We start from the raw sequence: 13,910 nt of genomic DNA on the forward strand, positions 1-13,910 counted from the left end.
TGAGAAGGTGGTTCAAAGGAGCTGCTATCCCCGCAAACCCTTTCACAAACCTACGATAGTAGGATGCCAGACCCAGGAAGCTCTTAACCTCTTTTTTTTCCTTTGGAATTGGCCACCCCCTCACAGCCTCCACTTTGTCTGGCAACGTGCTGATACCCTCACCACCCAGCTGATGACCCAGGAACGCCAACTCCCTTTGCATGAAATGGCACTTTTCCGGGTGTAATTTTAGCCCCGCCCCGAGATCCTCTCCAGCACTCGCCTAAGTGCCCCCAGTGCCCCCTCAAACGACGTGCCGTGTACCAATATGTCGTCTAGGGTACACGACACACTCGTCTCTCGGAACCCCCGCCAGCACTCTGTCCATGAGCCTCTCAAAGGTGGCAGGAGCATTACAAAGCCCGAAGCACAGCACCTTGAACTGCCAATGGCCCCTATCCGTGGAGAAGGCCGTTTCCACGTGCCCCAGGCGAGAGGGGCACCTGCCAGTAGCCACTGCGCAGATCAAGGGAAGAGAACCACGAGGACCCTCTGACGTGGTCTAGCGACTCATCGATTCTCGGTATGGGGTAAGAGTCTTTAATGGTGACAGAATTTAGGCCCCTGTAGTCCGCACAAAACCTAAGTTTACCCCCTTTCTTAGGCACCATGACGACCGGCGCGGACCACGGGCTGTCTGATGGCTCAATGAAATCGGCCCGCAACATGTCAGCAATAGCTGTGGCTGCTGCTTCCCTCTTGGCAAGGGGAATGCGACGGGGCCGAATTTTAATGGGTTGGTTGTCCCCAGTGTCGATGTCGTGCTGAACCAGGTGCGTTTGCCCTACCTCATCTTCCCCCAAGCCGAAGCTATCTTTAAAGTCAAACAGCAGCTGCTTTAATTGTCTCTGTTGTCCCTCGTCCAGACCTTGACAGTTTTTCAGCCACACAGCCTCAACAGCGTCGAGTAACTTCCTCCTTCCCCCGTCGGGCTGATGGGGTGAAGGAGCCAGTGTGTTTTGGGCTACTGGGATGCCTGTGCTTGCACCATTATGGGGAGTGAAGGTCGTTGCCGCCGGAGACAGCTGCTGGGATGGAACAACGACCAAGGGAGCAGCCGGGACGACCAGTGGAGTTTCGGCAAGCTTGGAGGAAGACGGAGGGACAGCCCTGCCCCCTGCTGGCCCTCCCGTAGGCGACATTCCCACTGTGGGCCCCCCGACAGCCTCAAAGTGCCCGAAGCTAAGTCCAACTGAGCCCCACAGCTTTTCAAAAAGTCCATTCCTAGTATACAGGGGTCCTGTACCGCTGCTACCCACACCGGACACCCCACAGTTCTCCCCCCACCGTCACAGACACCCGACACTTCCCTAACATGGGGGCTAGCTCCCCCGTGACAGTCCGTAGCTGGACAAAGGTCGGCTCCACCCGCACCCCAACAGGTAGTATGTCTGGTCTCACCAGGGTTACTGTAGAGCCCGTGTCGACCAGGGCCAAACATTCCACCCCCTCTACCTTGACGATGACATTGCAGAAGTCCCCAATGGTGGTACGTCCCACCACAACTACCGGACTAGGAAACACGGTGGCCGCTACACCCTGGGGAAGCAGGTCCCCACCCTCTTGCCTGCACTGCTGGGTACATCTTCTGCTTACTGTGGGTTCGGGGCGGAGGAATGGGCCGCGCTGCCCCCTGCGCGAGAACCCGCTGTCGTTTCCCTGTTGACTGGAGAATCTGCCACACTCCCGCTGAATGTGGCCAGTCTGGCCACAACCCCAGCAGACAATGGAAGTTGAGCTGACACTGCGATGTTGTCTGGAGCCCTTCTCAATGACAAGCGAAGCGGTCTTGACTAACCCTCCCAACTCGTCGACCCACTCTGGTTTGGTGACCCCCAGCACCCGGCCGCCGCTGCTCTCACCTCTGGTTGACTGGCAACTTCCACTCTCACTCCCTCACCCCAGATCAGCTCCTCTTCCTGGCTATCTCCACTGCAGCCCGCAGAGATGCTGGGTCCGACATCTGCACATGCTTACCCAGTTCGGTGGAGGAGAGCGCTCTAATGAAACTGTCCCGTGCCAGCTCGTCTTGCACCCCAATTGACATATTTGCATAAGCCCGCCTGGTCAGGCTCAGAATATCACTTGCCAACGCCTTTAATGATTCCCCCTGAAGTCTCTTTTTGTTATTCAGTTCAATCCGCAGCATGTTGGGCTGTGCATCGCTGCCGAAACGGCCCCCAATGCCTCCACTAGCGCACCGTAGTCGCCCCTCTCGTCCGGGGCTAGCGTTGCAGGCATTCCGACGCCTCCTCTGACAGGCTCAGGGCAAGCTGTAACCCTTTCGTCTCGTCAGACCACCTCCCGGCTCTAGCCAACAACTCGAATTGAGTGAAAAAAACTTCCCATTTACCTTGTCCATTGAACTTTGGAAGTTTAGCCGCTACCGTGGCTAATGGCAATAGGGCGCTGCCATCTCTGTTTACATAAGGAGGTCCAGCCATCTCCGCACGCGGTGACGTCGATATCTCCGTCGCCGTGACGTCTGTTCTGGTCGAGCGGTTTGAAGGAAAACCCGCCCGTTCTGCCATCTTGCTGACTGACAATTTAACTCCCGCCATGTGGCTCTCCAGCTCTTCTACAGCCGTCCCTCGCCTGACCCTCCCGACCGGGTACACCCGAGCCCCCCAACGGCCACTTTGTCCGACTCTTCCTTAACTTTCCGCCTCGCCCGATCATCCTGACCGTAGATGCGAGTCACGCTAAAAGCTAACCACGGCCTATACTGAAACAGCTAACTCGCCTAATCTCGATCTATCCCGTCGTTCGAAAGCACTTCTGACACCAATGTAATGACCCAGCTGGGTCAATAAGTAAAAGAGAGACGGGCACCAGGTGTACAGGCAGAACACAGGTTTATTCCTAAATGGGCTATTGTTCAGGCCACAACCCACGCCGCTAAACCTCGAACATACACAAATAGAACATGTCAAATCAAGGGTCCCGAACCGAAGAGAGAGATATGAGACCGTAACCCCTATTTAATCATTCCCAAAATCCCGCGGGATTACCCATCATACCCCCCAACCTTTCCATCTGTCCCGGCATATTTAACCCCTGCTAGTACCCATGAGAACGATAACACATCCATGAACACAGAACACAATACAGGGTCGTTACATTATTATTAGGACCACTGAAATGCTTTATTAAAAATCCTGTGGTATATTTTATCTAGATACAGTGAGGGAAAAAAGTATTTGATCCCCTGCTGATTTTGTACGTTTGCCCACTGACAAAGAAATGATCAGTCTATAATTTTAATGGTGTAATAATAGTTTTGGAATGGCCTAGTCAAAGTCCAGACCTAATCCCAATTGAGATGTTGTGGCAGGACTTGAAACGAGCAGTTCATGCTTGAAAACCCACACGTCACTGAGTTAAAGCAGTTCTGCATGGAAGAGTGGGCCAAAATTCCTCCACAGCGACGTGAGAGACTGATCAACAACTACAGGAAGCATTTGGTTAGAGTCATTGCAGCTAAAGGTGGCACAACCAGTTATTGAGTGTAAGGGGGCAATTACTTTTTAACACAGGGGAATTGGGTGTTGCATAACTTTGTTTATGAAATAAATGTGTTATTGTTGTGTTATTTGTTCACTTATGTTCCCTTTATCTAATATTAGGTTTTGGTTGAAGATCTGATAACATTCAGTATCACAAATATGCAAAAGTAGAGAACATTTGAAAGGGGGGCAAATACTTTTTCATAGCACTGTATGCATTGTACCTTGTTGGATATATTGTATTGTAGCGTAACATGTCAGACAAGTTGTACCTTACATGGTTTATATGAAGGTGAAGCGCTTCAGTTAGATTTTATTTGAGGATTATGCCTAAAGACGTCCTTCAAAATGTGTTTGCTTATTTTTATATGAAAGAACTGAAGTCAGTATTATCTTATTATTGCTAATAGTGCTTCCTTGCCTTAAAGTGGTCTTATGAAATCACTGTTCCAAACAGCAGTCAGCTCCTGAGAGTTTACAGTTGTATCCATGGCCCTTGTTGACCTTGCTCTGCTCTCATAGTTTTCGTGAGTTTTTATACCCCTGGAGTAAACTGTTTTAACGTGTTACATTTAGATTGTATTAATTTATCTATATACATGTTTTTTTTTTCAATTGTCAATGTATTTGTTAATAAACAATGTTCCCTGTTAAACTGTCCAGTGACGATCTCACTTTTAAAAGTTAATATACCCAAATAGTGTTGCCGACAGCCTATACTCGTATTTGTGGCCAAAGCATAAATTGGAGAAAAAAACGCTTTAAAACCCCACCTCAAACTTGTATCTCAAACAGACCGTTTAAAAAAAGTATTACTATTTCCTCATGTCATCCTGAGGAGGATGAGCTGGCCAATCAGCGGTTTACTCACATGGATATTTTTTATGACCGGTATACGCCCACACCATTCCAAAACCGAAAAGTTGCTTTTTAACATACTTAATTACCATTTAATGAAAGGGAAAACTATTTCACTCTTATTGTAATTAATTATAGGTAATATTTCATAGAAATCTGGAAACACTGGACAGTTACATTTACATTTATTTGCAAGATGACTCCCTGTAGTACAAAAAGGTGTGAATAGATCAGAAAGATGACATCGTTCAATGTTGCAGAGTAGCAAGTACATACCTTTAGTAACCAAACTTTCCCTCCCTGGCTCACTTATTTTAAAATCCAGAATTATAACTTTATACAGTTGAAGTCGGAAGTTTACATACACTTACACTACCGTTCAAAAGTTTGGGGTCACATAGAAATGTCCTTGTTTTCGAAAGAAAAGCAATTGTTTTGTCCATTAAAATCACATCAAATTGATCAGAAATACAGTGTAGACATTGTTAATGTTGTAAATGGCTATTGTAGCTGGAAACGGCTGATTTTTAATGGAATATCTACATAGGCATACAGAGGCCCATTATCAGCAACCATCAGTCCTGTGTTCCAATGGCACGTTGTGTTTGCTAATACAAGTTTATCATTTTAAAAGACTAATTGATCATTAGAAAACCCTTTTGCAATTATGTTAGCACAGCTGAAAACTGTTGTGCTGATTAAAGAAGCAATACAACTGGACTTCTTGAGACTAGTTGAGTATCTGGAGCATCAGCAATTGTGGGTTCGATTACAGACTCAAAATGGCCAGAAACAAATAACTTTCTTCTGAAACTCGTCAGTCTATTCTTGTTCTGAGAGATGAAGGCTATTCCATGCGAGAAATTGCCAAGAAACTGAAGATCTCGTACAACACTGTGTACTACTCCCTTCACAGAACAGCGCAAACTGGCTCTAACCAGAATAGAAAGAGGAGTGGGAGGCCCCGGTGCACAACTGAGCAAGAGGACAAATGCATTTGAGTGTCTAGTTTGAGAAACAAACGCCTCACAGGTCTTCAACTGGCAGCTTCATTAAAAAGTACCCGCAAAACACCAGTCCCAACGTCAACAGTGAAGAGGCGACTCCAGGATGCCTTTTAAAATGATAAACATGGATTAGCAAACACAACGTGCCATTGGAACACAGGACTGATGGTTGCTGATAATGGGCCTCTGTACGCCTATGTAGACATTCCATTAAAGATCAGCCGTTTTTTTCTTTCGAAAACAAGGACATTTCTAAGTGACCCCAAACTTTTGAATGGTAGTGTAGGTTGGAGTCATTAAAACTCGTTTTTCAACCACTCCACACATTTCTTGTTAACAAACTATAGTTTTGGCAAGTCAGTTAGGACATCTACTTTGTGCATGACACAAGTAATTTTCCAACAATTTTTTACAGACAGATTATTTCATTTATAGTTCACTGCAAATCAATCCCAGAACAACAGCAAAGGACCTTGTGAAGATGCTGGAGGAATCAGGTACAAACTTATCTATATTCACAGTAAAACAAGTCCTATATCGACATAACCTGAAAGGCCGCTCAGCAAGGAAGAAGCCACTGCTCCAAAAGAAAGCCATAAGAAAGCCAGACTACGGTTTGCAACTGCATATGGGGACAAAGATCGTACTTTTTGGAGAAATGTCCTCTGGTCTGATGAAACAAAAATAGAACTGTTTGGCCATAATGACCATCGTTATGTTTGGAGGAAAAACGGGAAGGCTTGCAAGCTGAAGAACACCATCCCAACCGTGAAGCACGGTGGTGGCAGCATCATACTGTGGGGGTGCATTGCTGCAGGAGGGACTGGTGCACTTCACAAAATAGATGGCATCAAGAGGAAGGAAAATTATGTGGATATATTGAAGCAACATCTCAAGACATCAGTCAGGAAGTTAAAGCTTGGGCGCAAATGGGTCTTCCAAATGGACAATGACCCCAAGCATACTTCCAAAGTTGTGGCAAAATGGCTTAAGGACAACAAAGTCAAGGTATTGGAGTGGCCATCACAAAGCCCTGACCTAAAGCCTATAGAACATTTGTTGGCAGAACTGAAAAAGCATGTGCGAGCAAGGAGGCCTACAAACCTGACTCAGTTACACCAGCTCTGTCAGGAGGAATGGGCCAAAATTCACCCAACTTATTGTGGGAAGCTTGTGCAAGGCTACCCGAAATGTTTGACCCAAGTTAAACAATTTAAAGGCAATGCTACCAAATACTAATTGAGTGTATGTAAACTTCTGACCCACTGGGAATGTGATGAAAGAAATAAAAGCTGAAATAAATCATTCTCTCTGCTATTATTCTGACATTTCACATTCTTAAAATAAAGTGGTGTTCCTAACTGACCTAAGACAGGGAATTGTTACTAGGATTAAATGTCAGGAATTGTGAAAAACTGAGTTTAAATGTATTTGGCTAAGGTGTATGTTAACGTCCGACTTCAACTGTACACCCTTTGCCTATGCGTTAACCTGTTATTATATATTCAAATTGTGTAGCTTCAGGCAAAGGTGTGCCTTGCTGCTGAGGGAAGGACGGCTCATAATAATGGCTGGAACGGAGCGAATGGAATGGCATGTGTTTGATGTTGTTGATACCTTTCCACTTATTCCACTCCAGCCATTACCACCTGCCCGTCCTCCCAAATGTAGGTGCCACCAACCTCCTGTGATATAATTTCATCTCTACAGTACAGTTGGCATGAAAGGGATCTGTGTGGCTCATCCTCACACCTCTTATTGGGCTCAGGCATGTAAAGGCAGTGCCCAGGCCTTTGTGGAAACACCCCAAACATACTGCATAGAACAGGAACTTAAATAGCAATATGCTGATCTGTTGTGGTCATGTTAAGTATATTGTGTTACTGTGCATTTCAACCAGATCATGTGAGTGGAGTTGAGCAGTTGGAAATCCCGCTCATCTCTCATGGAGCAGTGCTTGCGCACCCCTCCCTGCTCCGCTAAAAACCTCTCCGCAAACTGCAGCTCCAAATTCGGTCCAATCATTAAAATCACAATTTAACCAACATCCATCTACTTTTGTGACTACCTGGTCCTACCATTTGGTTTTGAAGTATTGAAACCAAACCATATAGATTTTAATGAAAAGTATTTGAATAAACATGAAAAGGTGAATGTAAGAAGTGCACATCATTTCAAATCGGCTACATGTCATAATAAACAGCATATAAACACTCTAAAAAGGTCAGGAGCCAGACAGGGAGCCTAAGAAGGAATGAATATATTATCAATTATTTCAAGACTATAGGCTACAAAGAAATACATTGTGAACAGTGGCAATTTTATGCATGCCAGCAAAGCCACTACACAACACAAAACTACAATACATGAATTGCACTAGAACGGTGACAAACGGTGCCAACACACTGTTAGGGGCCTACATAAAGCTGTCCCAACAGCAGAGCTTTCTTTTCAGATTCCTTACCACCGCTTCACTTGGCTATCAGCAGAGCCTTGTCTGGCAGCGAAACAGATCATTCAGCCTCATTTACTGCCTTTTAAAAAACATACACTACTAGTGTTATGATGAGTTTCTGATATTGCTAAGTTCAAGAAGCAAGAATTTACAGTATTTATTGGATCACAAGCTCGTGGGTTCATCTAACAAATGGACATAGCTCTGCCCTTTGTCAGTTGAACTGCCCACACACACAAATCTCACAGCTTTTATACTATTGGTTATCCTTCCTTTCACATACATCTGGCATCCATCATAGGCACTCCCTTTCTCTGTTATTATTACCCTTTGCCCCAGGTCATTATATCCTGTCCATCAATCATACTACCCTAAACATCAGTAATCTCCTTTGACATAAGGAATGTAGACTCAGTGGAACCAAACCAATTATCTCGTAACTCTACCTCGTTCCTCACAATACTATGACATGACATCTTTACAATCCACTTTATTTATTTATTTTGTGGTAAGTGACATGACTTAACCCCAAACCATTCACATATACTGTAACTTCGTGCAAAATACAATATTCTCCAATCAGTAGTATATACTGTATGACTCTCTAACCAGATCCTAAACTATGCTAGATAACTGAGAATTGACCCCTTTCTACCTTTTATACCGGAATCCAACCTGATTCTCAATATATTTCATCAACAAAGGTATACATTCTCAGTCATCGATCTTATGCGATATCAAACCTCTCAAACCTCTATAAACTCAGTCTGAGTAAAAGATAAACACATAATTAACTACTATATATTCATGCTAATAATCTATGTAGTCAAAACCTTATTTTTATATATAAGGAAAAATCCTACATAGACATCCCCCATTTTAAAATGACCTTTTTGTATACGTCATTTTCCAATATACCCATTTCTTAGACATGCTACCAAGAAAACATTCATCAAAATAAATTGTGACCATCATGACATCATCCCCACAAATACAAAGATCCATGACACTTTGTAAGTTACATTAATATTATAATCTGGTCACATGAATACAAAATAACAAAACGTCCGTCTTCGTCCTCCATGCGCCGTCAGATGAACCCCAAGCTTTTCACTGGTCACAAGGGGCTCTATCTGATCTACTGAGATAGTCATATTTCCACATCTTCAATCCTGTAAACCTTAATCCACTTTATACATTTCAAACTTAACATTCCTTATTCCTCAATCAACATTATCACTGTACTCTAACCTGTAATAACATATAGATGAATAATTTATCCTTTCTCTCCTTGCATTTATATTGACTGATACATCTCTATTCATACTCCTAATACCTTCCTATATGTCTCTAACATTTCCTATAGCTTTATTTAATTTACCAATACCTTCCTAATCTCACTATCCAACATGTATCCCCCCATATAATCACATACATTCCCTCTTTATCTACTATAATAGCATCCAATGCTATGTGATTATCACTTGCATAGTCTAATGAGTAACATCTCAGACCCAATTGCTTAAAAACCCATGATTGTTAATATATACAATGTTCAACTCCGACGTTATCCTCCTAATATACCTGGTATGACATACACATTATAACACTCTATTATCACTCCCTGTTAAATCATCACATCCCTCAACTATTCCTGCTTTAATAATTCAACCAAATTCAGATCATATGAAAATATCATAACCCCATGATAATAACCACTTAAGTACTTTCCTATCAACATAGATATTTACCACTCTAAACATCCATATCAATATCACCCAATACTTCAAATGTATATAATGACTAATATGTTAATACATTAACCCAATTAATCAACATATTCATGATTTCATTCACAATCCTCACCTTAACTTCCATGTTTAAAACAGTATGATTCAACAATGTCTACTCAAAATAAATCATCTCAATGTATCCTAAGACATCATAATGTATCCCTTTTAACCCATAATATCTATATAAAACATTTCTCAATTAAACAATCAATATCCTTCATTTTGAAAATAATTATACTAATACATACTAATGATTTACTTAAATCAACCATTAATGTTATAAATTATAACCAACCAAATTACTTAACTCAACCAAATTTAAAATGACAATCCTTATTGATTCACTTTATCCTTATTAATGAAAATTAAAACCCTCAACTTTATCACCCATTACAACTGTCAGAATGTATACTTGTATTATCATACATTATAAACATTCATAATTCAATTATGACCTTCCTCATCCTGATAATAAATACAGATCATTATCTCAATGCATTCTTAATAATATTAATTTAGCAGTGTATATACCTACTACCCAAATTATCAAATGTAGATAAATCCAATTTTATTATCAACACAGCTAAGCAACCCCTTTGTCTCCCCCGGCACTTCAATCTTCTTGCGTCTCTTCATTACGTTCTTCAGACAGCTTCATATTTCAAAATGGCTTTCCCATTATAATGTCACAACTTCAATGTCTCATTCGAGTCACCACCAACTCCACAACCTCATTGTCTTCTCCATTTGCCAACAACATGAGAATTGTTGCATTTGAACAGATCTTTCTCCATTCTCACTCAATGGTGGACTCCTTTCCCACTCCTTCGATATAAAACATGAGAAAATTCTTTGATATTACATTTACATTTACATTTACATTTACGTCATTTAGCAGACGCTCTTATCCAGAGCGACTTACAAATTGGTGCATTCACCTTATAGCCAGTGGGATAACCACTTTACAATATTTTATTTTTTATTTTTTTTGGTGGGTGGGGTAAGGGGGGAGTAGAAGGATTACTTTATCCTATCCCAGGTATTCCTTAAAGAGGTGGGGTTTCAAGTGTCTCCGGAAGGTGGTGAGTGACTCCGCTGTCCTGGCGTCGTGAGGGAGCTTGTTCCACCATTGGGGTGCCAGAGCAGCGAACAGTTTTGACTGGGCGGAGCGGGAACTGTGCTTCCACAGAGGTAGGGGGGCCAGCAGGCCAGAGGTGGATGAACGCAATGCCCTCGTTTGGGTGTAGGGACTGATCAGAGCCTGAAGGTACGGAGGTGCCGTTCCCCTCACAGCTCCGTAGGCAAGCACCATGGTCTTGTAGCAGATGCGAGCTTCAACTGGAAGCCAGTGGAGTGTGCGGAGGAGCGGGGTGACGTGAGAGAACTTGGGAAGGTTGAACACCAGACGGGCTGTGGCATTCTGGATGAGTTGTAGGGGTTTAATGGCACAGGCAGGGAGCCCAGCCAACAGCGAGTTGCAGTAATCCAGACGGGAGATGACAAGTGCCTGGATTAAGACCTGTGTCGCTTCCTGTGTAAGGCAGGGTCGTACTCTCCGAATGGTGTAGAGCATGAACCTACAGGATCGGGTCACCACCTTGATGTTAGCGGAGAACGATAGGGTGTTGTCCAGGGTCACGCCAAGGCTCTTTGCACTCTGGGAGGAGGACACAACGGAGTTATCAACCGTGATGGCGAGATCATGGAACGGGCAGTCCTTCCCCGGGAGGAAGAGCAGCTCCATCTTGCCGAGGTTCAGCTTGAGGTGGTGATCCGTCATCCACACTGATATGTCTGCCAGACATGCAGAGATGCTATTCGCCACCTGGTTATCAGAAGGGGGAAAGGAGAAGATTAGTTGTGTGTCATCTGCGTAGCAATGATAGGAGAGGCCATGTGAGGATATGACAGAGCCAAGTGACTTGGTGTATAGCGAGAATAGGAGAGGGCCTAGAACTGAGCCCTGGGGGACACCAGTGGTGAGAGCACGTGGTGCGGAGACAGATTCTCGTGACCTGTCAAGTAGGACGCAATCCAGGAGTGAGCCGCGCCGGAGATACCCAAATCGGAGAGGGTGGAGAGGAGGATCTGATGGTTCACAGTATCAAAGGCAGCAGACAGGTCTAGAAGGACAAGAGCAGAGGAGAGAGAGTTAGCTTTAGCAGTGCGGACAGCCTCCGTGACACAGAGAAGAGCAGTCTCAGTTGAATGACCAGTCTTGAAACCTGACTGGTTTTGATCAAGAAGGTCATTCTGAGAGAGATAGCAAGAGAGTTGGCTAAAGACGGCACACTCAAGAGTTTTGGAGAGAAAAGAAAGAAGGGATACTGGTCTGTAGTTGTTGACATCGGAGGGATCGAGTGTAGGTTTTTTGAGAAGGGGTGCAACTCTCGCTCTCTTGAAGACAGAAGGGACATAGCCAGCGGTCAAGGATGAGTTGATGAGCGAGGTGAGGTAAGGGAAAAGGTCTCTGGAAATGGTCTGGAGAAGAGAGTAGGGGATAGGGTCATGCGGGCAGGTTGTTGGGTGGCCGGCCGTCACAAGTCACAATATTTCATCTGGAGAGAGAGGGGAGAAAGAAGTCAAAGCATAGGGTAGGGCAGTGTGAGAAGTACCAGCAGTATCATTTGACTTAACAAACGAGGATCGGAAGTCGTCAACCTTCTTTTCAAAATGGTTGACGAAGTCATCCACAGAGAGGGGGGGGGGGGATTCAGCAGGGATGAGAAGGTGGCAAAGAGCTTCCTAGGGTTAGAGGCAGATGCTTGGAATTTAGAGTGGTTGTTGTAGACCAGTTGCATGTAGAAGTGGTATTTTACAAAAACGTCTTCAACGCCTCTGATATTCATCTTCAGCCGGTTCATATGTTTGTTACTTTCATTTATTTCGGTTCACACCATGCTAGGCCAAATTATCCCTACTATGTATCAAGACAGCATATGTACTTATCTCACTAGAAGACAAACATAACAGTTTAATTGATTTCATTTCTAAACCAATAAATCCATATAAACATTCACCATATGACAAATTATTATGTTTCACAATTATTCCTAATACCAATTTGTAATATACTTCCCAATTTCTATTAGATATACCCTTTAAATACATATAACCCAATGGAATGACAGCCAGTTGACTCCTGAAATATCTGGAAGATCTTGGAAATTCTTGGAGGTCTATAGCTCTGTGCCTCCACTTAGGTAATCAGCCGTAACCCACAGCTCATCAGTATCATTCCTCTGACATTGTCTTCCATCACCTGATAATTGTCATCAACAGCATCCTCATCTCCCTCATCTCTAGATCGTCAGTTTCCTAGTAGCAATCTGTTGCATTGATTGACATGATACCTGTTCAATCTCCCCTCTATCCATACCTCCGTTGGTGTAGACTGTGTGATGATGCATGAACCTTCTTCCTTCACTAGTTCTATGATCATGCAGAGTCCTTCTCCATGTATCACCATCTCTCTGTGGAGTGTGTCCTTCTATCAGCGTACCAATAGTCCCTGCTGCAAAAACACACAGACAAAACAAAACAATTCCCTGCCGAAGTGGTACCATCTTCCTCCTATGCGTTAGAAAAGTCCTACAATGGTACATATAGATCTAGTAATCTATCTCTCTTACTTGCCCCGCCATCAACACCTATTACTAACCTTCCCACTTGGGTTTTTCCATCCCTAATCCTTTACCACCACAAAGTCTCCAAGTCGACGAAAATGTCCTGATTCTCCTGGTAGGTCTGGCAGACAAGCCTTCACCTCTTTGAAAGAAAGTGTGCATAACATTGTTAGTTGAGACACAGTATGCTACTTCATCCTTTCTTCTTATCAGTCCTGATAAGCCTTTTAGATTAGGAAGTGCACATTCTTTCAGCATGTTGCATTCCAATCATGTCATATAAAGGCCTCTTCTAAATTGTGCCTTATATCACAAATACATTTTCCCCTAAAACATTTAATCTAACCCATAACACATGACTTACTACTGCTCATATTCTTAATACCATATGCAAATGTACCAATAAATCCTCTTACCATCAGTACTACTCCCCTTTTAAACACATGAGTCATAACGTGATTCATGCTTTCAAAAACAAAACAACAACATTGTTTATTAAATCATAATAAAAATAACATTTGATAATACCTCAACTTACTTCTATCCCGTAAAGTAATCCAAGATTAGTACAATTAACTAGCAACAGGTATCCCTCATTCAGGATAGCTCCCTCTCTCTTTAGTTAT

Source organism: Coregonus clupeaformis, unplaced genomic scaffold, assembly GCF_020615455.1.
Source record: "Coregonus clupeaformis isolate EN_2021a unplaced genomic scaffold, ASM2061545v1 scaf3096, whole genome shotgun sequence".
Taxonomy (NCBI): Eukaryota; Metazoa; Chordata; class Actinopteri; order Salmoniformes; family Salmonidae; genus Coregonus; species Coregonus clupeaformis.